A 16,868-nucleotide genomic window follows, 5' to 3' on the forward strand; every position below is an offset into this window, starting at 1 on the left:
TCACACTGTTTGTGCTCCTTTTTCTGTAGCAAGGCTTTGGTTTGGGAAAACTCGGGCACTACTGAAAAGACAAGGCCTTCATCTACCCAGGTCCCTTTACAAAACATGGAATTCCCTAACAAATTCTAGATGAAGACGAGGCATGCACACAGTATCATTTTTGTTCGATGCCAAGTCAATTGCGTATACATTAAATTAACAGAGAATCTTGCACGGGGATTCCCTGAATCAGTGTTTTTTTCATTGCATATTTAATTACAATTAAATTGAACAACTTTCAGGAAAAAAATCACAGCAGTACTAAAAGAACCTTGGCACACAAATAATTTTATTGCATTGCAAATTGAGAACACTGTTATATTTTCACTTCTTCCAGAAAAAAAAATTTATTTTCTAATGTTAGGACAAATGCAGAATGTCTTTGACTGCAGTCTGTAATCAGAGAAAGCGCAAGTTCTACCTTCATGTTTTCTGCTCAACCTAGAAGAGCATTTTATAACCACTTTTAAGTAATTTTTTTTTTAAATGTTCAAGTTTCACAAGTTCCATTGAAAGTGGGAGATTCTCGTGTTCCTTTGGGTGAGCTCTGGCAAGCAGCTCTTCAGTTCTGAAGGGGCCTCCTCATTTCATCCACGTAAGAAATCACCTCCCCAAGAGAGCTGGCTTGATTACCTGGATATTGCATAAAGAAAAACACCACATATTCACAGACTTCTATCTCATGACACTTTTTATTAGATTTTATAACTTCTTATTTTTTCCTACTCGCTTATTTTAGGACCTTTGTTTTCAGGAGAATGAATAGATATGTCATTCAAATGGCTTTTAAGGCACACCAGGTTTTTAAGAAATGGTAATAAAAATTAGAGATTTCAGAGCCCCACTGTCCTTGCTGGACTCTGTCTGCAAACTACTTGGAAGGCACATCTGCGGATCCCTGTCCCCTTTAATGACTATGTAGGGAGTGAGAGTCTGGGGCCTGTGCCTGTGTTCACTGGTTCATTTTTGTTCTAGAAATGATCTTGAGGACATCCAACTCAGGTCTGTTCTGGGAACCTTATGTATTCACACAGGCAGGCAGAAAAAAATGCAAGATGCAAGTGGGAACTGCTGATATGTTTGTTTCCAAAGCAAACTCCATGGATGAGATGATTAAATAATTTGAAGCTATTTGAAAGTCATTAAAATGGCCATCTGGAATCTCCAATTGTTGCCTCTCTCAATCTTTTGCATTATCTTTATAGAAAAAAGATGTGCCCTGGGCATCCTCAAATATTCTTAGACACCAAAGTAATGCCTAAAAATATTTGAAATTTTAGAAATTAAAATTAACAGGCACAGCTGGATAATCCTACTATAATACATCAATAATATTTTGCTATGCCTAACAACAGGAAAACATATAATGCAAAAGTTTTAGAGCTAAGGAGCTTAGAGAAATTACACAGGAAAAAAAATACCTGGATCACTTCTAAAAGTGTTTGTCTTGAATTTTGCTCACCTAAATAAGAATACCCTTGCCATCTGTTTATTTTAAAAATAATAATAATAATTAAATGCCCTGTATCTACTCCCCCAACCTGAAATTGAATCTAATAAGCTCTTTCTGGATCCACAAAGATTATCATGTATTACCCTTTAAGTTTAGTTTTAGATAATGAAAGTGGGCATATGAACCCGAAGGAAACCACCCAGAAGCTGCAGGAGCTATTTCAGGGTCTAAGATCAAAAACTTTGTATCAGCAGGATAAGGAGAAAATAAGATTGCATTTTTTTAAAGAGAGAGAGAGAGAGAGAGAGAGAGAGAGAGAGAGAGAATTTTTTAATATTTATTTTTTAGTTTTCGGTGGACACAACATCTTTATTTTATTTTTATGTGGTGCCGAGGATCGAACCCAGTGCCCCGCACATGCCAGGCGAGAGCGTTACCGCTTGAACCACATCCCCAGCCCCGTGGGAAAGATTTTTAAGGAGTTTTTAGCTCTTCTGCATCTCTTTCCAATCACTATGCTAATTGAAGAGGTATATAGTGTCCATTTATGCTAAAGGAAAGGTCTCATGTTTACGCAAAGCTACAAGACACTAAAGTGGGTTAAAAAGAGGGAGGAGAGGGACAGCATTCTGCAGCTTCTGTTACCAAAAAATTCAGATCACTGAGCTGAATTAGTTGTGCTTTCAGAACTGAATGAATTAGCTGAACTCATACCTGAACTTTCTTCTTAAAGCCACATCTAAGCCATTTCTATGGAAATAATATAGTTTAGATATTAAGGTGGGCAGAACACAGTTACTGTTTATAATGAAAATAGTTTCAAAGGGCAACATGAGATAAAAACAGAGCTGGCAGCAGCCATTCTGCCTGTAATGAATTTGCAGGGAACTTTCATATTCCTTGACTGGATCATGAAAAATCCATGATATGGGACACACAAAAATGAGACAAGGGTCAAGGTTGTTTATAGGGTAGAAAACATTGTGTAAGCAAGAACAATAAATGATTCTATATAAAGTGAGCATGGGGCTTACTTTAAATCACTTCCATTTATCAGATCGTTGGAGTTTTCTGTGTATTTAGGGGGCTTTCTCTTACACCCCAGGGAGATATGAATGTAGCTGCTGGGCTACATGATGCTGTAGAGCTAAATCTGGTCCATGTGTCCACTCCCATTTGGTACAGAAGAAATGTCCAAATGAAAAGCTCGAAGTAAGCTTTATATCAGAATTGCCTTCAGGTATTTTCCTTTATAGGAAAGTTGGGTACACTGCTTTGCGTGTCTTCCTGTTTCCCCCTCGGGATTAACTTTTTGGTTGTGGTTGGAGCAGTGGAATAAGAGGAAGTGACTGAGGTTCTGGTTGCAACTTTGCACCATGCTGGAAGGTAGCCCTAAGCAAGCTCTGAAGATGAGCCTCACAGGAGGGCAATGAGGAACACAGGTCTTGGAGTCAGGCTGGTCCAAGTTCAGATCTCTAGGTTCCATCTCCTCATTGGCTGGTTCAGCTTGGTCAGCCAACTCAAATCTCTACCTCTACCTTTTAATCTATAAAATTGGGTCAGTTATAGTTCTTCTTATGTCCCAGGTTTGTTGAAAGGGTTGTATGAGACTGGGTCTGAGAAAGTACTCAGAACCTGGTAGGTCCCATGTTTTTAGGAAGTGTATATTAGGGTTTCTTCTGGCCTTTGACATCTTCACTTCCATCCTATGGCCCCAGTGAAACCCGGGGCAGGATTCTGAAGCCAACAGTCTCACTGGACCAAATACCACAGCCTCCCTGGTCTTCTCCAGGTACTTAGAAGAGAATTTCCCTTTTTTTAAGGAGTTAAATATATTCTTTAATTTAGGGTTAAGATAAATTGAGCAAAGTTGATGTGTAAAGAGCTTACAGAGACCCCACTCCTGTCTGGAACTTGTTGCCCCACAGGGACCATAGTCCTTCCTTGGGTAACAGAGGGGACACTGCCATCCCTGCCCAGGAAATAGTACCAATGTGTGTCCCAGAGCTCAGATTTATGCCTCAGCCCAGCTTGCAGCCTGCCCCAAATGAAGTCTGTGGGTTCCCATGGATTCAGCAAAGAGAGGATTCCAATTAAGATCTGGTCTGAGAAGCCTGAGAGGAAGTGGCTGCTGGGATTTGCATTGGAGAAGAAACTGTCTTGGTTCTTCTCTGCCTTGCTCCTGTCCATGGAGACCTGTGACCAAGTTCTTCTTCTTCGAGAAGATTCTCCTGGCCTCAGTGCCCTGTCGACCTGCCCACCTGCCCATGCTGCTGGGCTGGCCCCGTCCAAAGGCCAAGGCTGAAGATAGTCAGGGGGACTGATGGGCTGTAGCAGTTCAAAATGTGGATGCCGATGCCTACCCAGGACTAGCTCCCCCCCTCCTTTCCAAAGCATTTCTTTTTTCTACATTTTGTTACATCACCAGATTCCCTCCAAGTTATGTGAACAGATTTAAACAGATGTCAAAGTGATATCGATTTAGTATGGATTTGTAAGAATGAACCCTTCATACTGCCCAACCTGCATCCCTAAAATATCCACCAGCCTTACAAAGAGTGGTTAGCACTTTTGAAGCTGCTCTGGAACAGAAAAGGGAAGTAGCTCTTTATTCTAATGCCCTGCATGTCACTTAGCATGAAGTGCTTTTCTGCCTCTAGTGAGAAAACCATATCATGTTCCTCCTTCACTCTATTGAGATGGAGGATCACATTGATTTTCACATATTAAATCTTTCATTCTCAGATAAATGTATGTGTGTATGTATTTTCCCCTTGATACAATTATGTATAGCATTTCTGGGACCAGTGATAAAAAACACATTTACTACACTGCACTTGATTTGCTAATGTTTAGTGAAGAATTTTGCACCCATGTTTATTAGAGTGGCCTAATGTTCATGTGAAATAAGGAATGTCCTTTTTCAGTACCCTGGAGAATTTTGTGTAAGAATGAAATTATTTGCTCCTTAGACGTTTGATAAAACTTGCTGGTGAAACCATTTGAGCCTAATGATTTCTGTGTGAAGAGATTTTTAAGTTCCCATTGGAAGTATGGTCTAGAACTGGGGACCCACATTCTGGAATCCCGTTATCACCCCACATTTCCGAAAGGAAGTGTATGCCTGGGCAGAACATGGGCTCCTTCCTACCTGGATTGACCTAGCTACTCCACTGGTGCATGTTCCTCCTGCTGATAACAAGCTGACACAGAGTCCTGGAGATGGCAGAGTTGCTCACAAACACTAGCAGAAACATGGTGGTTCACAGGAGTAAATACAAATTCCAAATGTAAATGTTCTTTCCCTATTCATAAAGCTTCTGCTACTATCACCACTCATGGATTCATAGGATGCCTTGTTTGTTGCCATAAAACTTTAGCTCCAAACAAGGAACTCATCTTACTGCAATGGTACACCAAGATGCAGGTTGCTAGGGTTGACAAGGGACTCCAGGAGAGTGGGGAGTTGAAGCTCCAAACCTCAGTGTTTGTGTTCCAAAAAAAGAGAAATTACAGACTCAAAAAGCCATGCAGGAGAGCTTCATTATAAGTAAAAGTGGAGTAAGGCTCAAACAAAGAGCACTCCTGAGTGGGTCTTCTCCCAGCCGAGAACGACAAATGGAACAATGCTGTCTCCAAATGGATTGGTGTTTTAGGGGTGCCCTGAGAGCTGGGGTCCACCTTCAGCACTATTTGACAATCAGGGTTCAACTCCTTCATGTCAGGTGGTAGAGTTTTGGGCTCTAGTTGGTCCTTTCCAGAACTGTCATGGTGTCCACCTAGGGAGGGGAGTGTTATTTACGAGTCAATCCTATGTTAATGTGAGAATTGGGACACCTGTGTCCATCAATTCTAGCTTTACAATGACCTCAACTGACCCTGTCAAGAGTTAGGAATAGCCCCCATTAAACCTTTGATGTATTTCTTATTTGGCTCCTTTTGTTCTCTTTATTTGTATACTTGTTGTTTTCCTGCATTATCTGAGTACCCACTTGCCTTAAAATTAATTTAAAGAAAACCTTAAAAGTAACTTAAGGAAAACCCATGACCTTGCCCTGATATTGGCTTGCATTTCATTTCTCACAATTCACTGCTACTTAACATCTCTCACCCTTTGAAACTGGCAGGCTGCATGGCAGATGAACAGGAGTGTCCCTGCCTTCCACAGGGACCACACAGGAAAGCAGGTAGAGGGCAGTCACATAGGCAGCTTTGGCAGGGTGCGCCACTCCTCAGCTATAAACCAGCCAGACTTCGTTAAACTTCATAAATTTCATCACGGATCTTCAACAGCCCCGTGGCACATTGGACAAATATTCTCACAGATGAGAGATTAAAGCAGAGCACAGCAGTCAAGGTGCCCCAACATGAGAAAGTAAGGGGGCAGGAATGCAGGTCCCACCCCCCTGGGTCAGGGCTCCTATCTACTAGGTGGCAAAGAACCAGGCACACATGGGCACTTCCCTGGTCAGGCACCACGCTGTGGCTTCACCAGACTGAGGTTCTAATGGAGTTGGTGTCTGCTGCAAAGCTTTAATTCAACAAGTTAGCTTTAACAGGAAAGCAAAAATTCTAATCACCAAAATATCCCCTTTACTAACAATGTTACTGTACAAAATTCTGATTTATTTTCAGATTTAAAAAAATGTAATCACATCATTAAATATTATTACAGCATAATATTAGAAACAACCCCAAATGCAAACATGACATTCAATGTCTCACAAAACATGTTTATTCAGATGTATCATTTCTATACTTTACAGGGTATATCATAGCAATTCAATATATGTATACAAGTTTCATCATGCAACACTGAATCTCCCCCCAGGAGGTCACTATAGTGTAATCTCCCTTTAGTTTTTTGTGATTAATATCTTTGGATAGAATTCATACTGTGGCAGAGCCAGAGAGAATGTCTCTGAGTGTCCTTCAAGAATGGGGACATTCTAGCATTTCAAGCAGGTATTGATGTAGGACAGAGGAGGCTGGACACTTGAGAAATGTGCAGGAACAAGGTTTATTTAAGCTGGTGTAATCCAGAGGGGCTAATGCCAAAAAATCCCTGGACCCCAGGTATGGAAGTTCTCTGGGATTTCTACTCAGTGAATGGTTACACAACACAATGGCTAACATAATAGTTACTTTTTCTTCCATGTTCTTAGATTGGACAGAGGTTTCACAAGATTTTACTAAGAAAAGAGAAAGAGTAACTTTTGTACATCAACAAGTTTGATTGCTGACATAACTTTTTTTTAAGTTGTAGATGGGCACAATACCTTATTTTATTTTTATGTGGTGTAAGAATCAAACCCAGTGCCTCACACCTGCTAGGTAAGTGTTCTAACACTGAGCCACAACCCCAGCCCTGCAGACCTAACTTTTACAAGAAAGAGAAACCTGACCTTTACAATAAAGAGGAGCTAAACCACAATGAGCTCTCTAGAAATCCTGTTGACTTCAAAAAAAAAAAAAAAATCTTGTTTACTAGGAGAAAGGCTTATATATTACAATTAAGGTGGGGATCTTTTGGACACTACATCATTTGGACTATTTGGAGTATTTGTGATACATCGTTACCCCCTCTATGCTCATTATTTAACCCTTTAAATCAAAAAACATCATCTTCTAGGCTTAAAATTTTATATAATGCCATAATCTTAATTTCTCCCTCCATGTTTCCCTCCTCCTGCCCCCCCTCTCTCTAACAGCTGCTTCTATAGTTGACCCAATAGTTTCATTGTAAAGGGGAGACAAATATGAAAGCAATAAACAATAGCATAATCCATACTATGTCAATTAAACTTTTGAATCCACCAAGAATAGAAAAACCATCCTCCAAAGAGTGAGCTTGGTTCCCAAGCCTTAATGCCCTTTCAGGTTTGAACTAGTACATGTGCTAGTTGTTTTTTTTTTTTTTTTTTCAATTTAATTAATAAGTTTAAATTTTATATAAGAAAAGTATACATATTTATATGACCATTAAAGTGTCTAAACTTCCTTTTAAGCCTTAGACCTTTATGAATTTTTTTCAATTAGTTATATATAACAGCAGAATGCATTTTGACTATTAAACACAAATGGAGGCAACTTTTCATTTCTCTGGTTAGACACAGTGCACAGTCACCCCATTCCTGCAATCATACATGTACATAGATTAATACAATCCACCTCATTCCACCATCCTTCCCACTCCCATATCCCCTCCCCTCCCACACTCCCCTCTGCCCAATCCAAAGTCCCTCCCATCTTCCCTTGCCCCGCCCCCCATTATGGGTTAGCTATGTGTTTGGTGGTTGTCAGTCCTGTAGTAAAGACCAAGGAAAGGACTGTGTATATGACAGAAGTAAGGGGTGGCAATGCACCACAGTATGGGAGCCCTCTTACAGGATGAAACAGTCCATTTATCCTGTTGCTTAGTTTATTTTCCTCCTTGCATTGATCAGCCAGCCCTCAAGTGGCTGAAGCAGGGCTGCTGTTTCCTCAAGCTTTGGTGTGTGCAGGCTAGCCAGCTTCCAGGGTGACCAGAGAAGGGCTAGTGTCCTTCTGATCCTCAAGCTTCTCTGGTGTTTCCTTCTTCCTGACGGTCAGCTGAAGGGGAGCAAAAGAATGTATATGAGATTCTATTACAGACAGTCTAAAAACAAACCAAAAAGAACAAAATATTACATAATACATCATGTATATGTGTGCAAGTATATATATGTGTATGTGTGTGTGTGTGTGTGTGTATACACACACACATACATTTGGTGATACTGTAAAGAGGAGTAAAAAAGTTGTGGACACTGCTCCCTGTGTGTGCGGCAGAGGTGGGGGATATCCTGGAAGGTTTGAACTACATAGATTTATCTCAATGTAACTTTAAACAAATTTGAAAACAGCTTTTAATTCCATGAGCCTGACCCAACATTTCATGCTTTGGTTTATGACCTTCCATATATTATTATTTCCTCTAAAAACATGATGTAAATTTCAACTCCCTACCTCACAGGTCAGTTGTCATCCAAAGGTGCACTTCTAGGTGTGTCACCTTTAGTCTGAGAATATATTTCTGCATGGAAATATTGCTGAATGCCTACCTGGCTCCCAAGGTGAGGTAGTGCAGAACAACTTGATTTGCCCATGGCTTATTGTCGGGAGCTGCCTTGGATGCAGACGCCTTTAAGCCCTGATGCACCGGGTTCTGAACAATTACTGCATTCAGTCTGGCAGGGCAGTGCCAGGTTGCAGTAATGTGGGCGTCACCCCAGCTCAGATAACAAGGCATGGCTCCAGGTGTAGGCATCACCCACTGGGGTTGAGTTACACTCATCTGTTCCCTTGTATTCCGACCCCTTTGCCCTTTTTGGGATAAAATGTTCTATGGAAACTCCCCTTGTGTGTCTCCTATGTAAAAATAAAGAATTCCAGTGGCTCTATGTCTTTCCATGGGCCTTACGTTCACAGAGCCACGCCCGGATTATTGAAAAGGTACTTCTGTGTGGTTGTGTGCCTTCTTTGTCATTTTCTTCAGTTATTGGAATAGTCAGATTTATGAACCACGCATGAGGTCTCCAGCTATGACAGATGGTGATAGCTTATCATCCTCACCATCTTTGTTTTACCAGATGCAAAACCAAGGTTGTACCTAGTTCTGGACCCTGGACAAGGTCACCCAGTTAAAAGGGACGTGAATTCAGCTCTACCAACTCTGATGCCTTTGCCTCTCCCCACACTACCCTTTGCAAGACAAAACTAGGTAACATATTTTTCCTTTCTTGATAATCTCATGAAAGAAGCCAATGTCAGACTAAGTTTGGTAGTTCTAGGAGGGTATTTTCCCAAGAGGGGGCTTTTCCCCAAGTCCAGGTGGGTGGAGTCTGTCCAGTCTGGCTCATACCACTGCCCAGAGCCCAAGAGCCCAGATGGCTTTCTCTGGAAACCAGAGTCCCCTTCAGAGAGGAGTGTGAGGGTGAGTTAGGAAGCTGCTTCCAGGCTGGGCTCCCAGAGCAGCCAGAGATCCCTCTCCAGCTTGCCCCACAGGGTCAAGGTCCAGAGGAGGCCAGTAGCTCCACCTCTGCCCCCTCACCAGCAGGCTGGACCCACCTAGCCCCGCCCACTGCCTGCTGTGAGGACTGCAACCTTTGTTTAAAGTACTCACTTGTTTTCCTTGGATGAGTTCCCTGAGTCAGCACAACTCCTGTTCAAAGGCCCAGAAGGACTGGTGGGTGGTCCTGGGGGAGGAAAGGCAGGCGGCAAGCGGTGGGCACTGATGAGGTGACTGGGATGGAGACTGCCCAACTTCCCAGCTTCTGTGGTCTTGGGCAGCACAGCAGCATCTTTGGGATGGGATCACTGAAGAGGCCTCATGGAGTGGTAGCATCTGGTGGCAGCAGCAGCAACATGTAGCTGCTTCAGGCGTAGGGCATCAGGCGAGGGAGGTCCGGAGTTGAGAGTTGGCGTGGGGGTGGCAACAGCTGAGGTGTTGGCATCCAGCTGCTGTTTGGGAGATCCCTTGCTGCATACTCACAGTGGTGGTGGCAGCAGAAGAGTCCAGAAGCTGCTGTGGTGACAACAGAGGGATGCTGCCATGATCATTTCTTTCCTGCAGTGCCACAGGAGTCTGGCTGCAGTGGGTGAAGTGGGCATCCAGTGCTGAGTATCACTGTCATGCGTCCATGATGGAGTCTGGTGGTGGCAGCAGCAACATGCAGCTTCATCCGGGAGCCGGCATGGGGCACTGGAGTCAGGCATCATGGCGGGGGGTGAAGGGCATTGACGTTGGGCCCTTGGTGGGCAGCATCATCGTCCAGCTGGGGTTTGGGAGTTTGGTTGCTGCACGGTGGCGGCAGCACCAGTAGAGTCTGGAAACGGGGCTGAGGACACAGAGGCGTCCAGTGGTGAGCATCTTCATCCTGCTGGGGTAACAGGAATCCTGCTGCAGTGGCATCTGGCGACCGTGTGGGGAGTCCGATGGCTACAGTGAAGAGCTCCAGGCTGGCGGCGGCAGCGAGGGCGCAGGGCAGTGAGCCTCAGAGTGGAAGGGCGACGAGAGGCTGGAATGGCCTCTGCAGTGGCTGTTCCAGGCCCTGAGTCTTGGTCCTGGCTGAGCGGCCTGTTCAGGAAGCAGCACGAGGGGGGTGGCAATACCCAGGCAGCTACTGAGGACCTTAGGCTGCCCACACCTGCCTCGCCTGGCACTGGCCATGAGCCCGCCGGGTGGCTGCTCGCCCCATCCCCGATGTGGCCTCTGCAGGGGAACTGGGCCATCTGCCAGGTGGGGCAGCCTTGGGAGAGGACCCCCACCTTCCTAAGAGACATCCCACCTGGGCTGTGGGGGGAGAGAGCAGAGGAACTAGGACCTCTTCATCCTCAAAGTGCATTTCTGATGGGAAGCATTTCCTCTCAGAACTGGAACAGGACAAGGATGCCCTCTCTCACCTTCTACTCTACATAGTCCCTGATACTCTAGCCAGAGTTTAAACTATACTGCTGTTTAAACTCCACTACAGCTTAGACTACACGACAGAGCTGTAGATGAAAGAAATTAAAGGGATAGGAATAGGGGAAGAAGAACTCAAACTATCCCTATTTGCTGATGACATGATTCTACACATAGAGGATCCAAAAAAACTCCACCAGAAAACTTCTAATATTAACAAATTCAGCAATGTCACAGGATATGAAATCAATATCCATAAATCTAATGCATTTCTATCTATTAGTGATGAACCCTCTGAAAGAGAAATTAGGAAAACTATCCCATTCACAATAGCCTCAAAAATGAAATATTTGGGTATAAATTTAACAAAAGAGATGAAAGACCTATACAATGAAAACTAAAGAAAGAAATTGAAAAGACTTTCAAGATGGCGGACCAGAGGGAAGCAGCATCTGTGTTGCTCTGTGACCCAGATCTCTCCTAGTAGGAATTCTGCATCTCTTGAGAGTGTTAGAGGCCCCTGTACAGCTTCTCTCTACAGAAATGACCAGCGCTGTGACCTTGCGCAGGACTCCGGGCCTCAGTGTCCGAGCAGGACCCAAAGCCAAAGTTGCAGTTCACTTAAGACTCGGCCAGCGCCTTAGCAGAACCACCTACCAACACATCTGCAGACCGCCGAGACTCCGCTCCACTCCCACGCAGGTCACTCAGCTGCTACCTCCCCACAGCACAAGGCCATCGGTTCCCCTGACATCACCAGACACCCCGGCTCTGGAAGCACACCGACTACATCTTGGAAAGCATTCCTTGCCATTTTGAGGTGGGCGTGGCTATCGGATCCGTCCCCTTTTGAGCAGGTACCTGATTCCAATTCCTCCCTCATGGAATTAATATTGTCAAAATGGCCACACTATCAAAAACCTTATACAGATTTAATGTGATTCCAATTAAAATCCCAATAACATTCCTCATAGAAATAGAAAAAGTAATCATGAAATTCATTTGGAAAAATAGACACAGAGAAATCCTTATTGACAAAGCAATCCTTAGCAAGAAGAGTGAAGTAGGAGACATCACAATATCAAACCTTAAACTATACTACAGATCTGTAGTAACAAAAACGGCATGCTATTGGCACCAAAATACACATGTAGACCAATGGTCCAAAATAGAAGATACAGAGAAAAACCCACATAAATGTAGTTATCTCATTTTTGCCAAAGGTGCCGAAAACATACATTAGCTAAACGATAGCCTCTTCAACAATGGTGCTGGGGAAACTGTAAATCCATATGTAGCAGACTGAAATTAAACCACGATCTCTCACCTTGCACAAAACTCAAAGTAGATCAAGGACCTAGGAATTAGACCAGAGACCCTGTACTTAAGAAATAAAATCAAGAATTAATAATGGGATGGATTCAAACTTAAAAGCTTCTGCTCAGCAAAGGAAACAATAATATGAAGAGAGAGCTCACAGAGTGGGAGAACATCTTTACTACACGCACATTAGATAAAACACTAATTTCCAGGATATATAAAAAACTCAAAAACTTCAACACCCAAAGAATAAATAACCCAATCAATAAATGGGCTAAGGAAATGGACAGACACTTCACAGAAGAAGATACACAGTCGATCAACAAATATATGAAAATATGTTCAACTTCACCAGAAATTAGAGAAATGCAAATCAAAACTACTCTAAGACCATCTTACTCCAGCCAGAATGGCAGTTAACCAGAATACAAGCAACAATAAGTGTTGGTGAGGATGTGGGGGGAAGGTACACTCATACATTGCTAGTGGCATTGCAAATTGGTGCAACCACTCTGGAAAGCAGTATGGAGCTTCCTCAAAAGACATGGAATGGAACCTCCATTTGACCCAGAAATTCCACTCCTCAATCTATACCCAAAAGACTTAAAATCAGCATACTAGAGTGATGCAGCCACATCAATGTTTATAGCAGCTCAAGTCACAGTAGGTAAACTGTGGAACCAACCTAGAAGTCCTTCAAGAGCTAAACTGATAAAGAAAATGTGGTATATGTGCACAATGGAATCTTAGCTTTAAAAGAGAATAAAATTATGACACTTGCAGGTAAGTGGATGGAGTTGGAGAATATTATGTAAGTGAAAAAAGCTAATCCTCAACAACAACAGGCTGAATGTTCTCCCTGATAAGTGGATGCTGATCCATAATGAGGGGGGCAAGGGAAGAATGGAGGAACTTGGGGCAAAGGGGAAGGATAGGAGGGACGCGCATGGGGTAGGAAAGAGGGTGGAATGAGAGGGATATCATTACCCTAGGTACATGCAGGACTGCACATATGGTGCAACTCTACATCGTGTTCTACCAGAGAAATGAAAAGCTGTGCTCCATTTCTGTACAATGAACCAAAGTGAATTCTGCTGTTACGTAAACTAATTAGAGCTAATTAATTTTTTTAAAGTACATTTCCTTGTCTAAGGGTGGCAGAAGACCAAGACCAAGGACGGCACGTCTTGGGGTTCCCTCTGCCATCTATGCCCTCCACTCTTGTCCCGCCCCAGGGATGCGCTTTGAGGGGGAAGATTTGTAGCCCCACCCCCCACTGCCTCTGCTCTCAGTGGCCACAGCCCAGGAGAGATGTCGCTGGGGAGGGTGGGTGTCCTCTCCAAAGGCTGCCCCGGCTGGCAGCGGGCCTACTCCCCCCGCAGAGGCCGCAACCCAGGGAGGGGCAGGGCGAACCCGGGGTGGGGCGAGCTGCCACCCGGGGGGCTCAGGGCCGGTGCCAGGCGCCACCTGCGTGCGCAGCATAAGGTCCTCAGAGGCTGTGTGGGTACCGCCGCCTGCCGTGTCCTGCTTCCTGAGCAAGCAGGCCCTGCCAGGAGCAAGACAAGTGGCCTGGGGAAGCCACAGCACAGGGCACCCCATCCTCTGGTCGCCCTCTGACTCCGAGGCCCGCTGTCCTACGCTGTCGCTGTCGCCACAGCCAGAGCTCCACACTGTGGCCACTGGAGTCCCGATCTGGCCACCAGCAATGCTGCCAACACCTCCACTGCACTGGAAGCAGACTCCCGCCACCGCCAATGGATGAGGATGCTCCTATTTGGACGCCTAGTTCCATGCAGCCACCAATTCAACTGGACTCCCCAAAGGGCCTTAGGGCGCCTAGGCTCGCCGATGAATGCCCTGCCCGCAGAGGGATGCCGCTGGTTGCTGGGAACCTCCAATGTGGAACCCTAATGTGGAACGTTGAGGATGACTGCTGTTCGCTTCCACCCTCAACTGGACTCCTCCATAGGTGGCGCCTACACCTCCAGGCTTGGGGAGGGTGTGGGCACCCCATTTTATCTGTGCCACCTGTTCATCCTGCCAGGGGATTAATTCACTAATTGGCTTTAGGCTCTCATAACAGGATCATTTCCCCTCTAAACCTTCTTGCATTGTCTCACCCATGAGCTTTTTGGGGACACCGAGAAACTCAACCATATCGCGTCTTCATCAGATAGCTTAGCAAGATCTTCTTCATGACTTGCTGTAGCTTCTACATCAGCACTTGCTGCTTCACCCTGCACTTGTCTTATATGGAGATGGGCCGCTTGCCTCGAACATCATGAACCAAATTCTGCCACCTTCAGACTTCTTCTGGAGCTTTCTCCCTTCTCTTGGCATCAGAAAAATCTAATGTTTTGGCCTTATCTGGATGCGGTTTTGGCTTAAGGGAATGTGGTTTGTTTCATCTGTTCTCCAGACTATGAAAACTTTATCCCTATCAGCTGTTTTGCTTTCTTATCATTCACATATGCCCTGGAGCAGCACTTTAATTTTCTTTATGAACATTTCCCTTGCATTCTCATTGGGACTAACTATTCAAGAGGCACAGCTTTTTTTTTTTCTTTTCTTTCTTTCTTTTTTAAACAGTTTTAGATCAACAGCATGCCTTTCTTTGTTTAGTTGTTTTTTTTGTTTTTTTTGTAGTGCTAAGGATTGAACTCAGTGCCTCATACATTCTAGGCAAGCACTCTGCCACTGAGCTACAGCCCAGCCCAAGGCACAGCTTTCTATTTGGAATGCAAAACATGGAACTCTTCCTTCTATTCCAACTGTTCAGTCCATTACAGAGTAATTAACTGGTCTAACTTCAATATTGTTTCTTAGGGAATGAGAAGAAGGTGAGTCATGATCTGTGGAGCAATAAGAAGACACATATTAAGTTTGCTGTCTTATATGAACAGGGTTTGTAGTGTCACATGACATCTAACCTAGTTAACGTCACAGAACACAGTAGGGGATAAAATGCCCTGAAATCCTCACCACCCTTTAGGCAGTCATCTCTGCTCCATGCACAGGGGCCCCACAGGTACCCTGTGCTCTAAGGGGGCTCCATCTTCAGCTATTCAGTGCTGGGGGTGGCACAGACTCAAAGACAGTTGGAGGATGGAGCAGGGAGGGGTGGTGTCTCCCTGCCAGACCTGGCTCTTTCCATGGTGTGGCCCAACCTTCTTTTCCTGCTGAATCCTGTCCCCCTCCATCCCTGCACCCCCAGCTGCTCACAGGTCATTCCTCTGCCTGACCCACACACACCCGCTGCCTGGCCTTGCTCATGCAGTCCCCTCACTCGATCCCCTCCCTCTCCTATTGGTCTCCCCCTCTGGACGAATTCCCCAGCCACAACCATCTCTTCATTCTTCTCTGAGCCCCCCACCCCAACTTGATGGGTCCCCCCCTTCCAAGCTCCCCGCATCTGGCCTCCCCTGCAGGGTTCTGCACATGAGGCTCTGGAGCCAGATTTCCAGAATTCCAGTCCCAGCTCTTCCAGGCAGGACCTTGACTAACTCATAATTCATGTCCTTTCCCAGAGCCTCACCTTTACCACCAGGGAAATGGGTGATATGATTCCCTCTGTAAATATATGCAGCCTGGTTCATGGAGGTATTGATGCTCCGAGGTGGAATTCAGGGTTCCTGTAAGGGGGCACCTTTTGTCACTTAAAGGAGTGGCCCTCGTGGCTCCAAGAACAGAGTTGGTTTTTGTCCCCTGTAAAGTGACCACTATAGGGATGGTCTAGTTAGTGGCGCTGAATATGTCGAAGCCCCATTTACCCTGTAAATGCTGTCTCATGCTTCTCTTTCCTTCACTTGGGGAGGAGATGAACAGAACCCCAAAGACAGACATGAGATCCGGGAGCTAGTTTGGGCTCCCAGGTTCCTAGATTGCATGGGGACAAACTTACAAGTCAAGGTGGCCTTTCTGAAGGTGGTGATGGTTCCTCCCAGGAGAGCTTCAGGGGTTCTGCACGGTCAGGCTTTGGGGGATGGCATGAATTGCACAAACATCAGTGGTTGCTTACCCTGGTTTGTATTTTGCCTTCTCTCCCTTGGTCCTCATGGTGGTGCTCTGCCTAGGGGCAGGCCCTGGAGCTGTTCTATCCCAAACTTGCCCCATGGTGTTCTCTGGTTTGGGGGGTCCCTCTACTTTTTTAGCAGATGCCCATTTCTGCCATGGGAGATGGAAGAACTGGGGACAAATCTGTCCTCCAAGTTGCAATTGAGGCAACTGACACTGGCAGCATTAAGGGGGATGAATCTTGGTTGTCCCATGCTGACTGGGGCTGCCTGTTCTTGGGACAAACACTGTTCACAGTCCCTGGCCTCTGAGTAGCAGCTGCAGAGGCTGATGGACTAGTTGCTCCAGTGGACTTGCAGCCTGGCTGCCAGCAGAATGTGTGTGGGTGCTGGCACGGGCCCCCACGGTGGGATTTCTACGTCTGTCAGCACCAAGGGCTGAGTGGGTTGGGCTGCCCAGGCTGGGGGGCCTGCTATCAATGGTGGGAATGGAGCTACCCCTGGACCTGGAGATCCCAGGTGTCCAAACTACTGACAGCTGGCAGAGGTGGGGGCTCTGGGCTTCTTCCTGTCAGAAACCCCAGGTGGGATGGTGGCTCCAGGGATGAGGGGCTTCTTC

General features: G+C 45.3%; 2 long non-coding RNA genes across 2 annotated transcripts; both read right to left on the bottom strand.

The window, feature by feature from the left end:
• Positions 1–6,493: 6,493 nt before the first annotated feature.
• Positions 6,494–13,838, bottom strand: LOC139701830 (uncharacterized). Its single transcript, XR_011704427.1, has 2 exons — positions 9,636–13,838; positions 6,494–8,083 (listed from the first exon to the last, which is right to left on the bottom strand). It is a non-coding gene; the product is annotated as an uncharacterized lncRNA (long non-coding RNA).
• Positions 13,839–13,934: 96 nt separating this feature from the next.
• On the bottom strand, positions 13,935–16,639 carry LOC139701751 (uncharacterized). Its single transcript, XR_011704262.1, has 3 exons — positions 16,138–16,639; positions 15,772–15,868; positions 13,935–15,088 (listed from the first exon to the last, which is right to left on the bottom strand). It is a non-coding gene; the product is annotated as an uncharacterized lncRNA (long non-coding RNA).
• Positions 16,640–16,868: the final 229 nt, after the last annotated feature.

The sequence above is a fragment of the Marmota flaviventris genome, chromosome 14, assembly GCF_047511675.1.
Source record: "Marmota flaviventris isolate mMarFla1 chromosome 14, mMarFla1.hap1, whole genome shotgun sequence".
NCBI classification, from domain to species: domain Eukaryota; kingdom Metazoa; phylum Chordata; class Mammalia; order Rodentia; family Sciuridae; genus Marmota; species Marmota flaviventris.